The following is a 26436-nucleotide window of genomic DNA, read 5'->3' as shown; positions in this document are numbered from 1 at the left end:
AGTTCTACCCTAGAGCCTCCAGAGGAGTATGGCCCTGCTGACATCTTGATTTTGGCCCAGTGAAATTGATTTCAGACTTCTGGCCTCTAAAACTAAGAGAGGATAAATTTCTATTGTTTTAAATCACCAAGTTGGTAGTCATTTTTTACAGCAGCCGCAGGAAGCTGATACAGACTTGTGTCACTGGGTTTGGAAACATGGAGGTCACTGGGGCACCAGCAGGACTGGATGTGGGGAATGAAGGAAAAGGAGGGATTGAGGTTTGTACCTGAGTTTTTGGCTTAAGTAAGTAAGTGAGTAGATAACAGTGCCACTTACTGAGTTGGGAAGCAGGATCAAAAGTTCTGTTTTGATGATGTTAGGCTTGAGAGCAATATGGACATTACTGCTGCTGAGAATAGTACAGTTAGATGAAATCAATCCCAATTGCTCCTGCAGGAATTTGAAAGAGGCAAGGGGATAATGCCTCCTAGTTCACACATAGAATGAGAACCAGAAAAGATGCCTTAGCCTTTATCTAGTACATAGAGAGTGAGTATGCCCATGACCAGAGAATTCTTCCCTGTGCCAGAGTGAGTGCCAGCTCATGCCAGTGGTGTCCCCAGGCATTCCAGAAATAGCAGTTAGTGCCAGGGGGTCGCAATGAAAGCAAGGCAAGTTAACTTGATTCTGTGGAAGTAGGAATGCAGGAGAAGAGAGATAATATAGGCAGGAGGGATTAACAACATGTTCCAAAGGGATAACACTGGTATTTTGAGGGAGGGAGATGAATGCAGGCAGTGACTGTGTGTGCCAGGGGAATCACATGGCATGTGGCAGAACCATAGGGGCCAAGGATTAAGCATGTTGTGGGCCGTCTGCTATTGGACTAGCCATTCTTCAGCAGGAATGAGATCCGACTGCCAGCGCCATGTAGGGGCCTGCCAGCGCTCAGGTTCCAAGACCCCAGGGCTGCAGCAATCCTGCCTTACACCTGAGTCCTCCTCTTCAGAGGAAGCTGGAATTGAAAGGATCCTCCTGTCTCTGGAACCATCTCCACGTACGAGTAGGACAGGCTCCTATTAAAATGGTCAGCTGTCCCAAGAATCAACTATTGGAAGTCTCAGGAGGTTCAGGGGCCCCTGATGCCAGAAGGTGTAAGGCCCCAGGAACATGCGCTCCTGAGCAGCCTCCTACACACTATCCTTGTTTGTAATTCTTCCCCTCCACTTAGCATACTTGGGATGGGGCTTCTTCCTTTCTCTTATCCACCTCCAGGAACCAGTAAGGAGAGCAATGTGAAAGGGGGACCAGATGGCCATGAAACTGCCATCAGGCCATGAGAATTTACCGAGTTCCAGCTGTGGGTCTGGGCCTGGGCTTGGAGCTGGGGAGGTCAGTGTGTGCCAGGAATGAGAACCAGCATATCAGACAGCACACACAGAGGGGGACAGGGTGGTGTGGCAGGTGTGCCAGCAGCCAACAGCTTCCATGGTGATTTCACACCTGCCTTTTCCTTTCCTCTATATGACAGGTATGCTGAGCAGGAATTCTCCATATGCTCATTCTATAGATGAGAATACTAAAGCTCAGGAAAGGGAAGTGACCTGCCCCTCCCCCTGGCCCAGCATTCTTCTCTTTATAGTTTGCTGCCTCTGGAGAAAAATAAGACATGATCTCTGGCCCTGTCCTTTCTCCCAGCCTCCAAAATTTTGCAAAGTCCTCTAGTGGAGTACTCAAACTTTAAAGACTCTACTCTAGACTCTAATTCAGTGGTCTAGGGTGAGCCCTGAGATTCATATTTCTAAGAAGTTCCCCAGTGATACCGATGCTGCTGATCCTTGGACCCCATTCTGAATAGCCAGACTCCATTCCAATATACTCATCCTAATCCATCTACCGCATCTCAAATGCATTCTGTCTTGGGACCTGAAGCTTGGTAGGGAAGGTCAGGGGTAATCAAGCCCATCATACTGGAGCCCATCATTCCTGATCTCCACCCACCTTGTGGACCAGCCTGACGAGTTGTCTCTGAGGCTGCCCTGACCCCTATACTTTCTCTGTCTCCTTTAAGAGCCAATTCTCAAATTTTCCTTAATCCTGATGCAGGGGGAAAGATCTGGGTGCAAGATGACATGATTTCTAAGGTTTGATCTATAATAACCTCACTCAGTCATATTATTTATCAATTCATTCACCCACTCACCCACCCACTTACTGCATACACATTGACTCGGTGTCTCTCAAATGCTTTCCCTTCCCAGGCGTTGGTGTTTCCTCATCAATAAAATAGAAGTCTTTGAGCTTGAGTCAGTGGTCTCTACCCTGGCTGTATAGCAGAATTACCTGGAGAGATGATTATGATTTACACATACTAAGATTCACCAATTTTAAGTGTATAATTTGATGGGTCTTGGCAAATATATACAGTCATGTAGCTACCTACCACTATAATCAACATATAACATTTCCATCACTCAAATCAACTCCCTCATAATCTCTTACAGTCGAACATCCACCTCCAGCCGTGGTCTCTGATAACTACTGGTCAGCTTTCTGACATTTCCTATCAGTGGAATCATACAAAATGTACTCTTTTGCGTCTGGTTTCTTTAACCAGGAAAAATGCATTTGAGATTTATCCATGTTGTGTGAATGAATAGTTAAGTCCTTTGTATTGCTGACTAGTACTTCATTGTATGGATATACCACAATTTGTTTATCCATTTATCAGTTGATGGACACCGGGTTGTTTCCATTTGGCCATTATGAACAAAACTGTTAGGAGCATTCAAGTAAATTCTTCTTATGAACATGTTTTCCTTTGGTAAATACATTGGAGTGGGATTGTTAGGTTAGGTTGGGTGTACATTTAACTTACAAGTAACTGTCAACCTGTTTCTCCAAAGTAGCTGTACCATCTTACATTCCCACCAGCAGCGAATGAGAGTTCCACTTGTTCCACATTCTTGTCAACATTGGATACCAGCAGACTGTATGAATTTAGTCATTCTAGCAAGTGTGTAGAAGTATCTCGTTATGGTTTGAATTGTATTTCCCTGATGAGTAATGACCCTCAGCACCTTTTCATGTGTTTATTTTCCATTCTTTTATCTTTGCTGAAAAATTGATTCAAATTTTTATCCGTGTTTTATTGAATTATTTATCTTCCTATTATGAAGCTGTAAGAGTTTGTTATAAGTTCTGGATACAAGACCTTTATATTTTCTCCCAGTCTATAGCATGACTTTTTATTTTATCATTAAATTTTGAAGAACAAAGCGTTTTTTTTTAACTTGGAATAAGTCCACATCATCAATTTTTACTTTATGGTTTGTACTGTTTTTTAATGAAAGATTTAAATTTCTAATAAACCCAAGGTCATAGTGATTTTCTCCTGTGTTTTGTCATAAAAGTTTAGAGCTTTAGCTCACACATCTTTAGGTTTATGATCCATCTTGAGTGAATTCTTTTGTGTGGTGTATAATATAGATTGAGAATCATTTTTTGCCCAAGAACATCCAATTGCTCCAGTATCATTTGTTGAGAAGATTATTCTCTCCCTATCAGATTACCCTGGCACATTCATCAAAAATCAATTGACCATATATATTTGGGTCTATTTCTGGACTCGATTCTGTTCCATTGAGCTAAATATCCATAATTATGCCAATGTAAGACTGTCTCGACTATTTTAATCTAATAATAGGCCTTGAAATCTAGTATAGCAAGATTCCAAGTAATCTGGTACAGTAAGATATCCAAATTTGTTTTGTTTTTCAAAATTGCTTTGGCTATTCCAGATCCTTTGTATTTTCATATGAATTTTAGAATGGACTTATCAATTTCTCCAAATATCTATCTGGGATTTTGATAGCAAATGCACTGAATCTTTTAACACAATTGAGTCTTCTGATTCATGAACATAGTATGTCTTTCCCTTTTGTTTAGATCATTTTTAATTTCTCTGAGCAATATTTTATAGTTTTAGTATACAGGAATAGCATATGTTTTATTAAATTTGCTCCATATTTCATATTTTTCTTGCTATTATAAATGATATTGTAATATTTGAATTTTCATCTATTTACTTTTAGTATACAGGCTTTTAAAGTATGAACCTTGAATCTTGTTACCGTGCTAACCTCACTAATCAGTTCTGGTACCTTTTTTTATTGAACCCTTAGGATCTTCTACATAGGCAAATGGTCATATTATCTGCAAAAAAGATAGTGTTAATTTTTTTCTTTCTAACATATAAGCCTTTTAATTTCTTTTTCTTGTCTGTTTGCACTGGCTAGGACCTCTATTACATTGATGCACAGAAATGATGAGAGTAGAAATTCTTGCCTTGTTTCCAGTATTAGGGATAAACATTCAGTCTTTTGCCATCAAGTGTCATGCTGACCGTCGATTTTTCATAGATGCCCTTTCTCAGGTGTGGAAGTTCCCTTCTAGTCCTAGTGTGCTGAATTTGTTTTGTTTTGTTTTTAAATAATGAATGAGTATTCGATTTTCTCAAATGTTTTTTCTATATCTATTAAGGTAGTCATGTGTTTTTGGGTTTTTTTACTCTATTAAGCTGGTGAAATACATTGATTTTTTAAAAATTTTTAAAAATGTTTTATTTATTTTTTCATGAGAGTCAGAGAGAGAGAGAGAGAGAGAGAGGGAGAGAGGCAGAGGCAGAGGGAGAAGCAGGCTCCCCACCCAGCAGGGAGCCCCATGCAGGACTCGATCCCAGGACCCTGGGATCATGACCTAAGCCGAAGGCAGACGCTCAACCATCTGAGCCACCCAGGTGCCCCAAAATACATTGATTTTTGAATGTTAAAACAACCTTGCATTCTTGAGATAAACTACACTTAGTCATGATGCATCAACTTTTTCAGATATCATAGATTTAGATCACTAATATTTTGTTAAAGTACTTTGCTTTTTGTGGACATGGGGTGTTGGACTGTGTCTTTCCTTTCTTATAATATCTTTGGTTTTGGTATTAGGGTAATGCTTGCCTCATAAAAGGAATTGGGAAGTATTCCCTCCTCTTCTATTTTCTGGAAGATTTTCTGCAGAACTGGTATTATTTTGTCCTTAAAGGTTTGATATAACTAATCAATGAAGTCATCAGAGGCCAGGAATTTTCTTCAAGGGAATGTTTTTAACTAAAGAACCAGTTTAAAAAAATAGATGTGGGCTCTAAAATCAGGAACAAGACAAGGATGTCCACTTTTTCCACTTCTTTTTCAACATTGTACTGGAGGTTCTAGCCAGAGGAATTAGATCATATAAAGAAATGCTGCTCTCTTCTGGCCTGCAGAGTTTCTGCTGAAAAACCCACTGATAGCCCTATGCGGTTTCCCTTGTATGTCACTGCTTTCCTTTCTCTTGCTGCTTTTAAAATTCTCTATCACTACTTTTGGCCATCTTATTTACTTTGTGTCTTGATGCAGACCTCTTTGGGTTGGTTTTGTTCGGGGCTCTCTGTGCCTCCTGGATCTAGATTTCTCTTTGCTTCCCCAGATTCAGGAAGTTTTTAGCTATTATTTCTTCAGACAAATCTTCTGCCCCCCTTTCTCACTCTTCTCCTTCTGGGATCCCTGTCATGCGACTGTTATGCTTGACAGTGTCACTGAGTTTCCTGGGTCTCTTCTCATTTTGCATATTTTTCCCCTCTCATCTCCTCAGCTTGATTACTTTCCATTACTCTGTCCTCCAGGTGGCTGATCCATTCTTCTACTTCCTCCTGTTTGCTCTTTATTCCAGGTGGTCTATTTTTATTTCCATTTAGTGAGTCCAATAGCTCTAATTCGTTCTTTTTTACATCTACTATCTCTTGGTGGAAGATCTCATGGAGGTTCTGCACTCCTTTCTCAATTCTAGTGAGTATCTTTATGAGTATTACTTTAAATTCACTATCAGACATATTACTTATCTCCATTTTGTTTAGGTCTCTTGCTCTGATTTTGTCCCACTCTTTCATCTGGAACAGATTCCTCTATCTCCTCATTTTGTCAATTGCTGTGACTGTTTCTATGTGTTAGGAAAATCAGCTACGTCTCCCACACTTGAAAGTAGTGGCTTTATGAAGAAGAGGTCCTGCAGTGCAGTGTCTCCTTTTCACCAGAAAATGGTGCTTCGGGGGGTGTCTCCTATGTGTGTTGCCACAGGGGTGTCCTACCATTGTGGCAGAGCTGTGTTTGTCTTCAATCCAGCCTGCGATGGCTCTCTGCATGTTGTGAGCAGAGTCTGGTACCTGTGGTGTTAGTGGGCTGGTCTAGGGCTGTCTCAGGCTTGAGTTGTGTCAGAACAGGTGTTTGCCAGAGATGAAGTAGGACCAAACTTCAAGCACTTCCCTTGTGTTGTCCCCTGAGAAGCTTTTGTTGGTGGGCAGGGCCTGCAGTCAGACCAGCTGCCTTCCCCCAGCCCACTGCTGGGGTCACGGTCAGACTGGTGTTGTGGTTATTTTCCCCTCTCCCTGGAGCAGGACGCACTTTGGAGTGATGCTGACCCTTGTCTGGGCTATGTGCACACTGCCAGGCTTGTGGCACTGCTTTGATGGGATCTTGCCAAGAACAATCAGAGGGGGTGGATCTGCTTCGCTGTGGCCTCTTGTCTACCTCGGGCTGCGGAGTCTGTTCTGCCAGTTTTGGGGTTGCTTTCTGGGTTATTTATACTGATGTGGGTGTTCTCTAGGTGGCCACGTGGCAAGAAGTGAGCCCAGGGTCCTCCTACTCCGCCATCTTCCCAGCAACCCAAGAATAGCTTTTTAAAATGGAGCTGGAACAGCTGGATATCCATATGCAAAATAATGAATGGATCCTTGTTCCATACACAAAAACTAATCCAAAATGCATCAAAAACCTGAATGTGAGAGCTAAAAGTGTAAGACTTTTTGAAGGAAACAGATGTGAGTTTTCTTGCCCTTAGATTAGGCAATAGTTTCTTACCTATGACACCAAAAGCATAAACAACCAAAGAAAAAATAGATAAATTGGACTTCATCAGAATGAGAAACTTTTGTGCATCAAAAGACACTATCAAGAAAGTGAAAAAATAACCCATGGAATAAGAGAAAGTATTTGTAATTATATATCTGAAAGGGGCCTACAATTCAGAATATATAAAGAACTATTACAACTCAATGATAAAAAGACAATCCAATTTTTAAAATAGACAAAGGATTTGAATAGACATAACTCCAAAGATATACAAATGGTCAATAAGCATGTGAAAAGATCTTCAACATCATTAGTCATTAGAGAAATGCAAATCTAAACCACAATGAGATACCACATCACACCCACTAGGATGGCTATTTAAAAAAGAAAAAGGAAAAAGAGAAACAAGTCTTGGTAAAGATGTAGATAAATTGGAACCCTCATACATTGCTGGTGGGAATGTAAAATGGTACAGCCACTGTGGAAATAGTTTGGCAGTTCCTCAAAAAGCTAAAAATGGGTGGCTATATGAATTCCACTTTTAGGTGTATAACCAAGAGACATGAAAACACACATTCACACAAAAACTTATAAAGGAATTTTCACAGAAACATTATTCACAATGGTCAAAAAGTAGAAACAACCTAAATGTCCGTTAACAAAATGTGGTATGTCTATACAAGGGAATATTTTTTAACCATAAAAAAGAATGAAGTACTGATACATGGTAAAACTTGGATGAATCTTGAAAACTTATGCTAAGTGAAAGAAGGCAGACACAAAAGGTTATACATTGTACAGTTCCATTTATATGGATTGTTCTGTATAGGCAACTCCATAGAGATGAAAAGTTGACTAGTAGTGTCAGGGGTTGGGGGGAAGGAGGAAATGAGGAGTGATTATTTGTGGGCACAGAGTTTCTTTTTAGGGTGATGAAATGTTCTGGAATTAGAGGTGATGACACAACCTTGTGAATACACTAATCACCACTGAATCATACACTTTAAGATAGTGAATTTTGTGTTACATGAAATTTTATGTTCTATGAATTATATCTCCATTTAAAAAAATAGGTAAAAGGCAGGGGCGCCTGGGTGGCTTAGTCGTTAAGCGTCTGCCTTCCGCTTGGGTCATGATCTCAGGGTCCTGGGATCGAGTACCGCATTGGGCTCCCTGCTCCGCGGGAGGCCTGCTTCTCCCTCTCCCACTCCCCTTGCTTGTGTTCCTGCTCTCACTATCTCTCTCTCTGTCAAGTAAATAAAAATAAAAAGTCTTAAAAAAATAAAATAAAATAAAAAATAGGTAAAAGACAATCCAGAATTCTTATTTCTTCTGGAGTGAGCTTTGGTGGTTTGTGCATTCAAGGACTTTCTCTATTTCATCGAAGTAGTCAAATTCATTGACCAACGTTTGTTTATAATATTAGTATTTGTCAATTTTATTGGTATTTTTAAAGAACGAGATTTTGAACTCTCTTTCCCTCCCACATCACCCTCTACTTTTTTTTTTTAAGATTTTGTTTATTTATTTGGGAGACAGAGAGCAGAGTGAGAGAGCACAAGCAAGGGGAATGACAGAGGGAGAGGGAGAAGCAGACTCCCAGCTGAGTAGGGAGCCCAATGTGGGGCTCGATCCCAGGACTCTGAGATCATGACCTGAGCCAAAGGCAAATGTTTAACCAACTGAGTCATCCAGGAGCCCCACCCTCTTTCTACTTTTAAAAATTTCTCCCATTCTTGTTATTATTTTTCTCTTTTAATTTTCTCTTCTTTTTCTAGCTTCTTGAAGTAAAACTTAATATATTGATTTAAGACCTTTCTTCTTTTTCCAGTACAATCATTTAATGCTACAAATTTCCCTCTAAGCACTGCTTGAGATGCACCCCATTCACCTTAAAATGTTTTGTTTTCATTTTCAACCAATGCAAAATATCTTCTGATTTCCCTTTTGATTTCTTATATGGTCCATTGCTTATTTAAGGATATGTTATTTATAATTACCAAATATTGGGGACTTTTCCAGATACCCGTCCTTCTGTTGTTGATTTCAAATTTATTTCTGTTGTGTTCAGAGAACATGCTCTGCTTGAGTCCAATCTTCTTGATTCTGTTTTATGATCCAGAATATGCTGCTTCTTAGTAAGTGTTCCACAAGCACCCGAGAAGAAAGTACATCCTGCTGCTGTTGAGTGGAGTGTTCCATAAATGTCAATTAGGTCAACTTGATTGATAGTGTTGTTAACTTGTTTTCTATTCTTACTGATTTTTTGTGTGTGTACTTGTTCTGTCGATTACTGAGAGAGGAATGTTGAAATTTCCAACTATGCAGATTTGTCTATTTCCTTTTTTAGTTCTATAAGTTTTTGTTTCATACATATTGAACCCCTATGCTCGGTGCATACATATTTAGGATTATAATGACTTTTTGATTAGTTGACCTATTTATCATGATGAAATCTCTCTATCTTTGGTAATATTCCTTGTTCTGAAGTTTACTTTGTATGATTTAATCACTCTAGATTTCTTTGGATTAAGGTTTGAATTGTATATATTTGTTCATCTTTTTAGTTTTAACCTGTGTCTTCATATATAAAATAGGCTTTTTATAGGTGATGTACAGTTGTGTTTTGTCTTTTTACCCTATCTTAAAAGTTCTGCCTTTTAACTGGAATGTTTAGATCATTTTATATTCAATGTAATTATATATATTACTGGTTTATATTCACCATCCTGCTATTTGTTTCTCGTTTGTCTTATGGTTCTTTGTTATTTTCATTCCCTTTTATTAGATTTGGGTTTTTTTTTTTTTTGCTTTATTTTTTCTTTGTTGCTCTAGAGTCTGCATTATACATGTTTAATTTATTACAGTCTACCTTCAAGCAATATTATACCACTTCATATATACTGTAAAAACCTTACAATATCTACTTCTATTTCTCTTCCCCATCCTTTGTAGATTGTCACCATACATGTTACTTCTACATATGTTTTATTTTTATTTATTTTTTATTTTTTTAGAGAGGGTGGGGGAGAGGGGCAGAGAGAGAGGGAGAGAAAGAATCTTAAGCAGGCTCCATGCTCAGCATGGAGCCCCATGCGAGGTTTGATCTCACGATCCTGAGATCATGACCTGAGATGAAATCAAGAGCCAGATGGTTAACGAACTGAGCCAGCTAGACATCCCATTTCTACATATGTTTTAAACCTTGAATACATTATTATTATTTTATCTTGGAATAGTCAATTATAGACCCACAGAAAGAGTAACAGGGACCAGGTTTACCCTCCCCATCAACACAATAATTTTTTTAAAAAACAGACCCAGTATAAGAGGCAATACTTTATTTATTTATTAGCATTAGTGTATGTATTTATCTTTTATTGAGGTAAAATTCACATATCACAGAATTAGCCATCATAAAATGTACAATTCAGTGGCATTTAGTGTGTGCACAATGTTGTGTAACTACCACTTCTCTCTAGTTTCTAGTTTCCATACTTTATCATAAACACCTGAAACTAATATAACACTGTATGTTAATTATATTGGAATTAAAAAAGTAAAAATTAAAAAAAAATTTAATTATGCTAAGAAAGAAGCCAGATGCTAAAGGTCATATAATTGAATGATTCCTTTATATGCTATATCCAGAATTGGCAAATCCACAGAGACAGAAAGCATATTAGTTAACAGGGGATAAGGGGAGGGGGCTGTGATCATTTAAATGTGTGGGCGTTTATGGTCTTTATGATGAAGAAGAAGCACTTTCAGAGACACTAGACATCAAGCAATAAAGGAAAATAATCTCTGAGAAATGAAATGAACCAAGCCAGCCCTGCAATTGCTGTGGCTTATTGCCTTGCAAGAGTTTTCAGGCCATGGCCCAGGAAGCGGGGAGTCCAGGTAGAGCCTAGTGGATTCCTTGAATGGAGGAAACAAAGCCAAGCAATCAGTGAGATGAAGGCAGCTAGGATTCTCAAGTCAGAACAGCAAAGAGAAAAATGTTGTACACAGAGAGAACTCTGGAGATCCACAGAGGGGGCCCCTTACATATTCAGAAAGTCCTAATCAGTGCATGTACGCATGCATATTTCACAATATGAAAAGACTAGAGAACAATGCCCAAAGTCACACAGAGCCAGAGATGGTGCCTCTTCCCATGTGCCAGACTGGAAAAATGGATAATTAATGAATAGAATACCCAGGAAGCTCTTACCTCAGTAATAGGGAATAATTAGCCTTCATCTAAGTGCTGCTCCAGATCTGCCTAGCAAATCATTAAAGCAAGATTCAAAAGGATCGAACTCTTTCCAAGTAATTTAGCTGCATAATCTCAGAAAAAAAAATAACATTATTGGAATATAAAAATATCCAGGACTTAACACTTAACTTAAAATTCATAATGTCTGGGATCCCACCAAACATTACTAGGTAGGTAAAAAAAAAAAAAAGTTTACTAGGCATAGACAAAAGCAGGAAAACACAATCCATATTGACGAGAGTAATCGACTAACTGAAACAGACCTAGAACTGACAACAGATGTTAGGATTAGCAGACAAGGACATTAAAACAGCTATTATAACTATGTCCCATATGTTCAAAAAGTTAAGTGAAACATGAATGATAGTTTTTTTTAAAAAACTGAACATCTAGAATTGAAAATTACAGTGTCTGAGAGGAAAAAAATCTCTGTCTGAGATGAGATTAATGACAGATTAGGCACAGTAGAAGAAATAATGGTGAATTTGAAAGCATAGCAATAAAAACTATCCAAAATGAAAACTATAAAAAAATGTCGAGTGTCATTGAACAGTGGGACCTCAAGTAGCCTAATATATAAGTAATTGGAAACCACAAAGGAGAGGAGAAATGGGGTAGAGGGAACGGAAAGAAATATTTGAAGATATAATACCCGAAAAACGTCAAATGTGCTGAAAAATATTGAGTCACAAATCCAAGAAACCAAATGAATTCCAAGAATAAGAATCATAAAGAAAACGAAAACAAGGCATATCTTAATCAAATTGCTCAAAATTGATGATAAAGAGGACATCTTAAAAATGGCCAGAGGGAAAAAGACACTTTACATACAGAGGAAAAAAGACAAAGGTAATATTGTAGATCCCTCACCAGGATACTGCAAGCAAAAAGATACTGGAATACAACTTTCAAATTGCTGGAAAAAATTGTCAGCTTAGAATTCTGTACCCAGTGAAAATATCTTTTAAAAATGAAAACAAAATCAAGATGTTTACAGACATCCAAAATGGTCTAAACACCCTAATTGAATGGCAGAAATCATCAATCTGAATAAAAAAGCAAACCCAGTTATATGCTGCCTATAAGAAATGCACCTTAACTATAAAGACATAATTAGGTTAAAAGTAAAAGGATGGAAAAAGATATAACTTGCTAACATGAAACAAAAGAAAGCTGGAGTGGCTATTTTAATATAAGACAAAGAAAATTTCAGAGCAAAAAGAAAACCTTCTCCATACTATCTTCTCAGTTTTTCTGTAAAAATAAAGTCTAATTGAAAAAAAAAGGACTGCATTTGGGACATGACAGCATGTTTGACAGCATTTGATAACATATCAGAATTTGTGGATGCTGCTAAAGCAGTACTTGGGAAGTTTATAACAATAAATGCCCATGTTGGAAAGGATAAAGTTCTCAAGTTAATAAATTCTTCTCCTTCAAAAAAAAAAAAAAAAACTAGAAAAAGAAGAGCAAGTAAACCCCGAAGTAGGGAGAAAAAAGAAAATAATAAAGATCAAAATGTAAATTAATGAGGACGGGAGCAAGATGGCGCAGGAGTAGGAGACCTGGATTTCGTCTGGTCTCAGGAATTCAGCTGAATAGGGATCAAACCATTCTGAACACCTACGAACTCAACAGGAGATGGAAGAGAAGAATAGCAACAACTCTCTGAACAGAGAAGCGACCACGTACTGGAAGGTAGGACGTGCGGAGAAGTGAATCCGAGGCGATATTCGGGAGGATAGACGGCGGGGGAGGGGCCCTCCGTCGGCCACTTCTGGCAAGTGCTAGAGCCGCGGAGCACAAAATCGGAACTTCTAGAAGTCGGCTCCGCTGAGGGACGTCGCTCCAGTGGCTAAGCGGGAGGTGGAACCCTCATGGGACAGTGTGGTCTCAGGACCCTCGGGGTCACAGAAAGACCAGGGGTGCCTGAGTGCGGCAGAGCTCCCAGGGTTTGGAGTGGGGAAGCCGGCTGCGGAGACGGAGCCGAGGGCCAGGCTCTCAGCTCGGGGTGGCCATAAACTGTGATCCGCGGCCCAGTCGGGCCACTGCTCCTCCAGCAGGAACCCAACAAGCAGCAGATCCGGGGAGACTCCCCTTCCTCCCCTGTGAGGAGCAGGGCAGGAGCGCACCACAGGGATCTGCTGGGTTTGGAGACTCCACACTGGGTCAGGTGCCAGAGATAGAAACGCTCGGTCACAGGCCGGGTGAGCACGGACTGCGGCCGGAGACCGGGGACACGGGAGTGACTGCTTTTCTCTGGGGGCGCACTGAGTAGGGCCCCGAGTTCTCAGTTCCTCCGGGCGGAGATTGGGAGGCCACCATTCTCACTCTGGTCCTCCAAAGCTGTACCGAGAGCTTGCAGGGAACAAAAGCTCCCGAGATCAAACCCGAGCAGCTTGCTTAGCCCGGACCAACAAGGGCGGGGCAATTCCGCCTCCGGCAAAGACATTTGGGAACCACGGCAACAGGCCCCTCCTCCAGAAGATCAGCACGAACAGCCAGCCAAGACCAAGACCAAGTCTACCGATCAAGGAGAACAGGAGAACTCCAGCGCTAGGGGAATACTACACATAGAATTCATGGCTTTTTTTTTTTTTTACCATGATTCATTAGTTTTTCAAAGTTAATTTTTTAACTATTTTTTTTTTGAATTTTTCTTTTTCCCTTTTCCAACCAACATCTTATCAATCCCTCTTTTAAAAAAATTTTATTTTTCATTTTTAGAGTCATATTCTATCCCTTCATGGTAGTTACCCTTTTTTTGGCATATATATATAAGTTGTTCTCTCTTTAAAATTTTGAGGTACAGTTTCTTCTAACAGATCAAAATATACCCTAAATCACTAGTGTATGGCTTTGTTCTAGTCTCCTGCCTGATCACATTCTCTCCCTTTTTTTTCTTTTTTTTTTTAAATCTTCTTCTTTCTTTTTTCAAACTTCTTATCAATTCCTTTTATAAAATCTTTTATAATTTTCATCTTTACAGTCATATTACATCCATTCAGTGTATCAACCCTTATTTTGTACATATATAAGTCTTTCTTTCTTTAAAATTATAGGGGGCAATTTCTTCTAACAGACCAAAATACACCCAAAATCTAGTGTGTGGCACTGATCTATGCACCAGCCTGATCATATTTGATCATATTCTGGCTTTTTTTTTGTTTTGTTCTGTTTTTGTTTGTTTTTCTCTTTCTCTTTTTCTTTTTTTTTTCTCTCTCTTTTCTTTTTTCTTTCTTTCCCTTTCTTCTTGCCTTTCAGGTTTCAGGTTTCAGGTCTTTTCTGATTTATATAGAGTATATTTGCTGGGGACGTTGTTACCCTGTTAGCCTTTTGTTCTCTCATTCATCTATTCTCCTCTGGACAAAATGACAAGACGAAAAAAATCACCTCAACAAAAAGAACAAGAGGTAGTACCCTCTGCCAGGGACCTACTCAATACAGACATTAGTACGATGTCGGACCTAGAGTTCAGAATCATGATTCTAAAGATACTAGCTGGGCTTGAAAAAAGCATGGAAGTTATTAGAGACACCCTTCCTGGAGAAATAAAAGAACTAAAATCTAATCAAGTTGAAATCAAAAAGGCTATTAATGAGGTGCAATCAAAAATGGGGGCACTAACTGCTAGGATAAATGAGGCAGTAGAGAGAATCAGCGATATAGAAGACCAAATGATGGAAAATAAAGAAGCTGAGAAAAAGAGAGAGAAACAACTACAGGATCACAAGGGCAGAATTCGAGAGATAAGCGATACGATAAGACAAAACAACATTAGAATAATTGGGATCCCAGAAGAAGAAGAAAGAGAGAGAGGGGCAAAAGGTATATTGGAGCAAATTATAGCAGAGAACTTCCCTAATGTGGGGAAGGAAACAGGCATCAAAGTCCAAGAGGCACAGAGAACCCCTCTCAAAATCAATAAAAATAGGTCAACATCCCGACATCTAATAGTAAAACTTACAAGTCTCAGAGACAAAGAGAAAATCTTGAGAGCAGCTCAGGAGAAGAGATCTGTAACCTACAATGGTAGAAACATTAGATTGGCAACAGATCTATCCACAGAGACCTGGCAGGCCAGAAAAGACTGGCATGATATCTTCGGAGCACTAAACAAGAAAAATATGCAGCCAAAAATACTATATCCAGCTAGGCTGTCACTGAAAATAGAAGGAGAGATAAAAATCTTCCAGGACAAACAAAAACTAAAGGAATTTGCAAACACGAAACCAGCCCTCCAAGAAATATTGAAAGGGGTCCTCTAAGCAAAGAGAGAGCCTAAAAGCAGCATAGACCAGAAAGGAACACAGACAATATACAGTAACAGTCACCTTACAGGCCATACAATGGCACTAAATTCATATTTTTCAATAGTTACCCTGCATGTAAATGGGCTAAATGCCCCAATCAAAAGACACAGGCTATCAGATTGGATTAAAAAACAAGACCCATCGATATGCTGTCTGCAAGAGACTCATTTTAGACCCAAAGACACCCCCACATTGAAAGTGAGGAGGTGGAAAACCATTTACCATGCTAATGGACACCAAAAGAAAGCTGGGGTGGCAATCCTTATATCAGACAAATTAGATTTTAAAACAAAGACTGTAATAAGAGATGAGGAAGGACACTATATCCTACTTAAAGGGTCTATCCAACAAGAAGATCTAACAATTGTAAATATCTATGCCCCTAACATGGGAGCAACCAATTATATAAGGCAATTAATAACAAAAGCAAAGAAACACATGGACAACAATGCAATAATAGTGGGGGACTTTAACACCCCCCTGACTGAAATGGTCAGATCATCTAAGCAAAAGGTCAACAAGGAAATAAAGACTTTAAATGACACACTGGACCAAATGGACTTCACAGACATATTCAGAACATTCCATCCCAAAGCAACGGAATACACATTCTTCTCTAGGGCCCTGGAACATTCTCCAGAAGAGATCACATCCTAGGTCACAAACCAGGTCTCAACCAGTACCAAAAGATTGGGATTTTTCCCTGCATGTTTTCAGACCACAATGCTTTGAAACTAGAACTCAATCACAAGAGGAAAGTCGGAAAGAACTCAAATACATGGAGGCTAAAGGGCATCCTACTAAAGAATGAACGGGTCAACCAGGAAATTAAAGAAGAATTAAACAAATTCATGGAAACCAATGAAAATGAAAACACAACTGTTCAAAATCTTTGGGATACAGCAAAGGCAGTCCTGAGAGGAAAGTATATAGCAATACAAGCCTTTCTCAAGAAACAAGAAAGGTCTCAAATACACAACCTAACCCTACACCTAAAGGACCTAGAGAAAAAAAAGCAAATAAAGCCTAAACCCAGCAGGAGAAGAGAAATCATAAAGATCAGAGAAGAAATCAATGAAATAGAAATCAAAAGAACAATAGAACAGATCAACAAAACTAGGAGCTGGTTCTTTGAAAGAATTAACAAGATTGATAAACCCCTGGCCAGACTTATCCAAAAGAAAAGAGAAATGACCCAAATCAACAAAATCATGAATGAAAGAGGAGAGATCACAACCAACACCAAAGAAATACAATTATAAGAACTTAATATGAGCAACTCTATGCCAGCAAATTAGATAACCTGGAAGAAATGGATGCATTCCTAGAGATGTATCAACTACCAAAATTGAACCAGGAAGAAACAGAAAACCTGAACAGACCTATAACCACTAAGGAAATTGAAGCAGTCATCAAAAATCTCCCAAGAAACAAAAGCCCAGGGCCAGATGGCTTCCCAGGGGAATTCTATCAGACATTTAAAGAAGAATTAATACTTATTCTCCTGAAATTGTTCCAAAAAATAGAAATGGAAGGAAAACTTCCAAACTCATTTTATGAGGCCACCATTACCTTGATCCCAAAGCCAGACAAAGACCCCATCAAAAAGGAGAATTACAGACCAATATCCTTGATGAACATGGATGCAAAAATTCTCACCAAAATACTAGCCAATAGGATCCAACAGTACATTAAAAGGATTATTCACCATGACCAAGTGGGGTTTATCCCTGGGCTGCAAGGCTGGTTCAACATCCGCAAATCAATCACGTGATACAATATATTAACAAAAGAAAGAACAAGAATCATATGATCCTCTCAATAGATGCAGAGAAAGCATTTGACAAAGTACAGCATCCTTTCTTGATCAAAACTCTTCAGAGTATAGGGATAGAGGGTACATAACTCAATATCATAAAAACCATCTATGAAAAACCTACAGCGAATATCATTCTCAATGGGGAAAAGCTGAGAGCTTTCCCCTTAAGGTCAGGAACTCGGCAGGGATGTCCACTCTCACCACTGCTATTCAACATAGTGTTAGAAGTCCTAGCCACAGCAATCAGACAACAAAAAGAAATCAAAGGCATCCAAATCGGCAAAGAGGAAGTCAAACTCTCACTCTTTGCATGTGATAGGATAGTTTATGTGGAAAACCCAAAAGACTCCACCCTAAAACTGCTAGAACTCATACAGGAATTCAGTAAAGTGACAGGATATAAAATCAATGCACAGAAATCAGTGGCATTCCTATACACCAACAACAAGACAGAAGAGAGACAAATTAAGGAGTCGATCCCATTTACAATTGCACCCAAAACCATAAGATACCTAGGAATAAATTTAACCAAAGAGGCAAAGGATCTGTACTCAGAAAACTATAAAATACTCATGAAAGAAATTGAGGAAGACACAAAGAAATGGAAAAACGTTCCATGCTCATCAATTGGAAGAACAAACATTGTGAAGATGTCAACGCTACCTAGAGAAATCTACACATTCAATGCAATCCCCATCAAAATACCATCCACTTTTTTCAAAGAAATGGAACAAATAATCCTAAAATTTGTATGGAACCAGAAGAGACCCCGAATAGCCAGAGGAATGTCGAAAAAGAACAGCAAAGCTGGCGGCATCACAATTCCGGACTTCCAGCTCTATTACAAAGCTGTCATCAAGACAGTATGGTACTGGCACAAAAACAGACACATAGATCAATGGAACAGAATCGAGAGCCCAGAAATGGACCCTCAACTCTATGGTCAACTAATCTTTGACAAAGCAGGAAAGAATGTCCAATGGAAAAAAGTCTCTTCAACAAATGGTGTTGGGAAATTCGGACAGCCACATGCAGAAGAATGAAACTGGACCATTTCCTTACACCAAACACAAAAATAGACTCCAAATGGTTGAAAGACCTAAACGTGAGACAGAGTCCATCAAAATCCTAAAGGAGAACACAGGCAGCAACCTCTTAGACCTCAGCCACAGCAACTTCTTCCTGGAAACATCGCCAAAGGCAAGGGAAGCAAGGGCAAAAATGAACTATTGGGATTTCATCAAGATAAAAAGCTTTTGCACAGCAAAAGAAACAGTCCACAAAACCAAAAGGCAACCGACAGAATGGGAGAAAATATTTGCAAATGACATATCAGATAAAGGGCTGGTATCCAAAATCTATAAAGAACATATCAAACTCAACACCCAAAGAACAAATAATCCAATCAAGAAGTGGGCAGAAGACATGAACACACATTTTTCCAAAGAAGACATCCAAATGGCCAACAGACACATGAAAAAGTGCTCAACATTGCTCGGCATCAGGGAAATCCAAATTGAAACCTCAATGAGATACCACCTCACACCAGTCAGAATGGCTAAAATTAACAATTCGGGAAACGACAGATGTTGGCGGGCATGTGGAGAAAGGGGAACCCTCCTACACTGTTGGTGGGAATGCAAGCTGGTGCAACCACTCTGGAAAACAGTATGGAGGTTCCTCAAACAGTTGAAAATAGAGCTACCATATGATCCAGCAATTGCACTACTGGGTATCTACCACAAAGATACAAATGTAGGGATCCAAAGGGGTACATGCACCCCAATGTTTATAGCAGCAATGTCCACAATAGCCAAACTATGGAATGAGCCAAGATGTCCATGGACAGATGAATGGATAAAGATGTGGTATACATACACAATGGAATATTATGCAGCCATCCAAAGGAATGAGATCTTGCCATTTGCAACGACGTGGATGGAACTGGAGGGTGTTACGCTGAGTGAAATAAGTCAATCAGAAAAAGACATGTATCATATGACCTCGCTGATATGAGGAATTTTTAACCTCAGGAAACAAACTGAGGGTTGCTGGAGTGGCGGGGGGTGGGAGGGATGGGGTGGCTGGGTGATAGACATTGGGGAGGGTATGTGCTATGGTGAGCGCTGTGAATTGTGCAAGACTGTTGAATCACAGATCTGTACCTCTGAAACAAATAATGCAATATATGTTAAGAAAAAAACAAAAGAAGAAGATGGCAGGAGGGGAAGAATGAAGGGGAGTAAGTGGGAGGGGGAGACGAACCATGAGAGACGATGGACTCTGAAAAACAAACTGAGGGTTCTAGAGGGGAGGGGGGTGGGAGGATGGGTTAGCCTGGTGATGGGTATTAAAGAGGGCACGTTCTGCGTGGAGCACTGGGTGTTATGCACAAACAATGAATCATGGAACACTACATCAAAAACTAATGATATCATGTATGGTGCTTAGCATAACAATAAAAAAATTTAAAAAAAAAGATGTAAAATGTCTCCCCAGAGACTTCTGCTTTTAGCCCAAGGGAATAATAGGAACTGAATTTACCTTTCCATCTTAAACAACTAGAACTCTGGGCAAAATACAGGATATGATGGTTTTCAGACATCGAACAACCGGCATGACATGACTGTAATTGCTTAGAGAAAGGAAACAAAGAAGGTGAGCCTTACAATTTCATCAACTTACCACTCTGACTTAAGGAAACAGAAACAAGTGCAGAGAGACCAAGGTGGTTAGAATTTGTGGGGCAGAGTATTTGAGAGGTGAGAGCTGAAAAGAGAGCTGCCAGGCATTGCAAGGGGTCCTCGGGGCTTTGGTTAAGAACTCATCTGAGCACATGCGAAAGAAAGTTACCAGGAAAGGAACCACTAGAATGCAATGGACCAAACAATTTCCAGACCTGAAACAGGGCTACCCCAGAAAGGTATCATCTTAGTGGTAGGGCTAAATTAGTCCTAGAATAAAGGGTGCTCTGGAATCACCCTAAAAGATAAAATAACCCTTGAAAGGATTCAACAATTTCCAAGTAACTTACTTGTGTTCCAGAACATAATTTAGGAATATTTATGGGAACTCATAAATACCCAGCACCCAGCAAGTTTCAATACACAATGTCTGGCATCCAACCAAAAATTACCAGGTGCATTAGTTTTCTATTGCTGCCATAACAAATTACCACGAATTCAGTGACTTCAAATAGCATTCATTTATTTTCTCACACTATCTGTGGATCAGAAGTCTGGGCATAGCATAGCTCAGCTGGGTATTCTGCTGATGGTCTCACAACGACTGAAATAAAAATGTCAGTTTGGTTAGTTCTTCTCTGGAGCTTGGGAATGTCTTCCCAGCTTAACCTTAGTTTCTATGGTTGTAGGACTGAGGTCCCTGTTTCCATGTCAGCTAGGGGCTGCCCTCAGCTCCTTGAGGCTTCCCACATTTCTTCTTATGAGGTCCTCTCTGTCTTCAAACCAGCAATGGTGCATCAAGTTCTAACCGTGCTCTGAATCTCCCTGACTTCCTCTTCTGCTGCTGCTTTAAAAGACTCATGTGATTATGTTGAGGTCATCCAGATAACCCAATGTAATCTTCCTATTTTAAGGTCAAATAATTAGTAAGCTTAATTACATCTGCAAAGCACCTTTTCCCATATAAGTCAATATATCCACAGCTCCTTGGATCAGAGCATAGCATCTTCTTAGAGGCCATAATTCTTCCAGGTATGCAATAAAGCAAGAAAATATGATCCATTCCAGGTGAAAATTCAAATATTAGAAATAGACCAGAAATGAGAGAACAAATTAGTGGACAAGGATATTAAAAGAGCTATTGTGAATATGTTGCGTACCTTTAAGATAGAGGAAAATATGGCCATGATGAAAAGTAGGGGTTCCTGGGTATCGCAGTTGGTTAAGCATTGGACTTGGTTTTGGCTCAGGTCGTGATCTCAGGGTCACAAGATTGATCCCCACCTCAGGCTCCATGGAATCTGCTTGGGTTTCTCTCTCCCTCTCCTGCTGCCCCTCCCCCTACTCTTGTGCTTGCACACTCTAAAATAAATAAATCTTAAAAAAAGAAATAGTGTGTATATTTATATTTATATTTATATTTATATTTATATTCACACCCAAATGGAACTTTTAGAAATGAAAATTCAATATCTGAAATTTCATTGTATTTTTAATATCTGAAAATACACTGGGTGTGATTAACCACAGAGTAGATGCTGCTAAAGAAAGACAGTAAACTTGAAGATATAGCAATAAAACAATACAAAATGAAGCACACAGGGAGGAAAGTAAGCAGAAAAAAAACACAAAAGCCGTGGAGCATTTTCAATCAATCTGAGTCACAAAAGGAGGAAACAAGGAACTTTTTTTTTTTTAACAAATAATGTCCAGAAACTTTCCAAATTTGATGAAAACTATAAACCCCCAGAATCATGAAGCTTAAGATTTGAACCCAATTCAAATCTGCCAAAAATATTTATGTATAAGTCTTTGTATGGACATATGCAATGTCTTGGGTAAATACTCAATAGTGGAATGGCTGGATTATATTTTCTCCAAGACTGTACCTTGTATATTCACCCTCTTAAGAATATTGTTTTTGAAGAACAACCACTTTTAAATTTTAATGAAGTCCAATTTATCAATTTTTTTCTTTTATGGGTCATGCTCTTGGTGTCATGTCTAGTAATTTTTGCCTAACTAAAGTGTATGTTTAACTGTCAAAAGCTGCCAAAGTCTTTTCCAAATGGTTGTACATTTTATATTACCACCATAATGTATGAGAGTCCCACTTCCTCCACATCCTCATCAACGATTGATGTAGTCATTCTTAAATTTTGGCCATTCTAATAGGTATGTAGTGGTACTTAATTGTGGTTTTAATTTGCATTTCCCTAAGGACAAACGATATGAACATTTTTTTCATGTGCTTATCTGCTATCCATACATCTTCTTTAATGAAATAGCTATTTCATAAATATCTTTTCCAAATTATTTATTGTATTGTTTGTTTTCATATTATTGAGTTTCAGTATCTCTTTATCCTGGATACAAGTTCTTTATTAGATAAATGCTTTGGAAAGATTTTCTCTAACTCTGTGTCTTGTCTATTCATTCTCTTAAGAGTGTTTTTTGAAGAGACATTTTTAATTTTGGTGAAGTCAGATCTATCAATTTGTTCTTTTAGGATTATGCCTTTCATATTATGTCTAGCAAATCTTTGCCTAACTGAAGGTAACAGAGATTTTCTTCTAAGTTTTCTTCTAGAAGTTCTATAGTTTTAAGTTTTATATTTAGGTAAATGATTCATTTTGAGTGAACTTTGGTGTATATTTGTATGTGATATGTTTCAAAGGTTTTTTTAATTTTTAATTTTGCATATGAATATCCAATTGTTCCAGTCCAATTTGTTGAAAAGAGTAACTTTTCTCTACTAAATTGCCTTTTTGCCTTTGTCTTGGAAAAGTAAGTTTTCCATATGTGTGGTTCTCCTTCTGGACTCTCTGTTCTATTGAAGTATTGTCTATCTTTAAGCCAATTCCACAGTGTTTTGATTACTGTAGCTTTTTTTTTTTTACGATTTTATTTATTTATTTATTTGACAGAGAGAGAACAAGCAGGGGGAGCTGCAGAGGGAGAGGGAGAAGCAGGCTCCCCACTAAGCAGAAAGCCCCACTCAGGGCTCGATCCCAGGACCCTGGGATCATGACCTGAGCTGAAGGCAGCCACTTATCCGACTGAGCCACCCAGGAGCCCCAATTACCATAGCTTTGTAATGATAAGGAAAATCTGTGTCCTAAGATGGCCGACCGAGCCAGCAAGGGATTCCCAGTCCTTGCCCCAGGGCTCTTCCAAGTTCTTCTCCCTGCTCTGCTTCCTGCGCAGACCAATTCAGGTTCTTCTCCCTGCCCTGTTTCGCGCACGCACCAGAAGTGCCAAGTATGCAGAAGTAGAAGTGTATAAATTGCCCCCTTTGTTTGTGCTTGGGGCTCAGACCTTTGGAGACCGCTCGCCTCTGAGCCCGCCGGCGTTAAATAAACCTATCCTCCAAGATCTCCAGGTGCGATCCAGTCCAGGTTCCGTAAAAATAATAAATCCTGAAATCAGATACTTTAGCTCTCCAACTTTGTTCTTTTTTTCAAGCTTTTTGGCTTTTTGAGATCCTTTACATTTCCACATAAAATTTAGAATCACATTGTAAATGTTTACCAAAAAACCTGATGAGATCTTGATTAGGATTTCAGGCAACATATAGAACAATTTAGGGAGAATTAGTGTCTTAATGAGATCAAGTCTTCTGATTCATGAACATGGTATGTCTCTTCATTATTTAGGTCTTCTTTAATTTCTCTGGGCAATATATCACAGTTTCTAGTGTACAGAAACTGTAATATATTCTTAAATCTATTTCAAAGAATAGATTTAATAGCTATTGGAAATGGCTATTAAAAATTTGGATTTCCCCCTCTCCTTCAGTGGTTTTTTGTGTGTCAACTGTGTCATCTTCATTTTATTCCTTTTTCCCTTTTTCACAGAGAAATAAAAGTCTAGAAATAAAAATAAAATAAAATTTGAATTTCCAATTTTTCATTCCTGGTATACAGAAATATCTTACATTTTTATATCCTGTTACCATGTTATTTATAATTCTAGTAGTTTTTTTTTTTTAAATCTTTTAGGATTTTCTACTTAGACATGATTGCATTATCTTGGAGAAGATAGTTTTAATTTTTCCCTTCCAATCTGTATGCCTTTCCCCCCTTGCCTGCTTGCAATGGCTAGGACTTTCATTTCAATGTTCAAAAGAAGTGGCAAGACTAAAAATTCTTGCCTTGTTTCCAAAATTAGGGGAAAAACATTCAGTTCTTTACCATTAAATGTGATATTAGCTTTCAGTTTTTTGTAGATGCCTCTTCAGGTTGAGGAAGTTCCCTTTTATTCCTAGTTCGCTGAGAGTTTTCTTTTTGAAATCATGAGTATTCAATTTTCTAAAATGCTTTTTCTATATCAATTAAGATGATTATATAATTTTTCTCTTTTAGTTTATTAAGCTGTGAAATACACAGATTTTTGAGTATTAAGAGGACCTTATATTTTTGGGATAAACTCCACTAATCATGGTGTACTACATTTCTCATATATTGCTAGATTAATTTCACTAATATTTTGTTAAGGTATTTTGATTTTATTGATGTGGGGATATTGGACTATAGGTTTTCTTTATTATAATGCCTTTGATTTTGGTATCAGGGTAATGCTTGCCTCATAAAAGGAATTGAGAAGTGTTCCCTCCTCTATTTTGTGGACGGGTTTCTGTAGAATTGATATTATTTTGTCGATAAATGCCTTGTAGAATTTACCAGTGAAGCCATCTGGGCCTGTGGTTATCTTTTTGTTTTAATCAGATCTTATTTATTTGTTACTCTTAGAAAATCTCATTTTTTACTAGATTCGGACTTAGAGGTAGAAGCTCTCAGGGAGGACAGCCTCCGTCTCTTGGCAATCAGTCCCTGGTGTTTTTCTTTGGCCTCCTTTATTCTCTTGGCCAAAAGTTTCACATATTCTGCAGCCTCTTCCTGATTTTTCTTAGTACACTGTTTCTTCAAAGAAATACCCAAGTTTGTGTTGGAGGACACGTGGAGTAACAAGATGCTGAATCTTGGGCACTTTGGTTCTAGGTTTTTCTCTGTTTAGGGACTTTCTCACAACATACTGGCAGACATCTTCTCTTTGGAGAGATTGGAAAGTTTGCAGACTCTGCTAGCTCTTTGGGGCCCCAGGTGACAAGGCACAGCAGTATCAGTGAGTCCAGGAATATTTTTCTCCCCTTTTCTTACAATGACCAAGTTGAGAACACTGAGATTGGCATCCACAATGAAACCCTGAACAGATTTGCAATTTCTTTCTCTAGTCCTCCTTGATCTGTAGCAGGAATACCCCTTCCTCAGTAGCAGATAGACATGGCCATGGGTAAAGACTCCCTGCTTAATAGGAAAGCCTTGTTTGTCATTGCCGCCGCTGATTTGGACCATGTGACAGTAAATTCAACAACTTAGATGAAATGGATAAATTCCTTCAAAGACACAAATCAGCAAAGCTCACTCAAGAAGAAGTTGATATCCTGAATTACCTTATATCTATGAAAGAAATTGAATTTTTTCCCATAAAGATAATTCCAGCACCAGCTCTTTTTTGTGGTACCTCAGAGGTGTAGGCTGCTTCAGGATAAAGCTGAACATCTCTTTCCCAGTACTGGCTGACAGAAATTTATTGAAGTGGACAATGAATGCAAACTTCATACTTTTTATGAGAAGCGTATGGTCACAGAAGTTGCTGCTAATGCTCTAGGTGAAGAATGGAAGAGTTCATACAGTTGTTTTTAAAAATAACATTCCTTGGGGGTGCCTGCGTGCTGCAGTTGGTTAAGCGTCTGCCTTTGGCTCAGGTCATGATTCTGGAGTCCTGGGATCGAGTCCCTGGGATTGAGCATTGGGCTCCCTACCCAGCGGGGATTGTGCTTCTCCCTCTCCCTCTGCCACTCTCCCTGCTTGTGCTCTCTAGCTCTCTCTCAAATAAATAAATACAATCCTTAAAAAAAAATATTCCTGGGCGCCTGGGTGGCTCAGATGGTTAACCGTCTGCCTTCGGCTCAGGTCATGATCCCAGGGTCCTGGGATCGAGTCCCGCATCAGGCTCCCTCCTCCTTGGGAGGCTGCTTCTCCCTCTACTCTCTCTCTCTCTCTCTCTCTCTCTCTCTCCCTCCCTCTCTCTCTCCCTTTGTCTCTCATGAATAAATAAATAAAATCTTTAAAAAAATATTCCTTTACTATCCTTTTCATGTCTTATAATTTGTAGTGATATCACCTCTCTGGTTACTGATATTGGTCATTTATATATTATGTTTTTTCCCAATTAGTCTTGCTAGAATCTAGCAATTTCATTGATTCAAAAGAACCACTTTGGGTTTCATCAAATTTTTCTATTCTTTTTCTGTTCTCTTCCATTAATTTACATTTTTAAAAATTTTTATTGTTCTGTTAATCACCATACATTACATCATTAGTTTTTGATGTAGTGTTCCATGATTCATTGTTTGTGCATAACACCCAGTGCTCCA

The sequence above is a fragment of the Callorhinus ursinus genome, unplaced genomic scaffold, assembly GCF_003265705.2.
Source record: "Callorhinus ursinus isolate GAN/ISIS: 27379988/994484 unplaced genomic scaffold, GSC_fseal_2.0 scaffold31, whole genome shotgun sequence".
Taxonomy (NCBI): domain Eukaryota; kingdom Metazoa; phylum Chordata; class Mammalia; order Carnivora; family Otariidae; genus Callorhinus; species Callorhinus ursinus.
Note: the sequence above shows the minus strand (reverse complement) of the source record.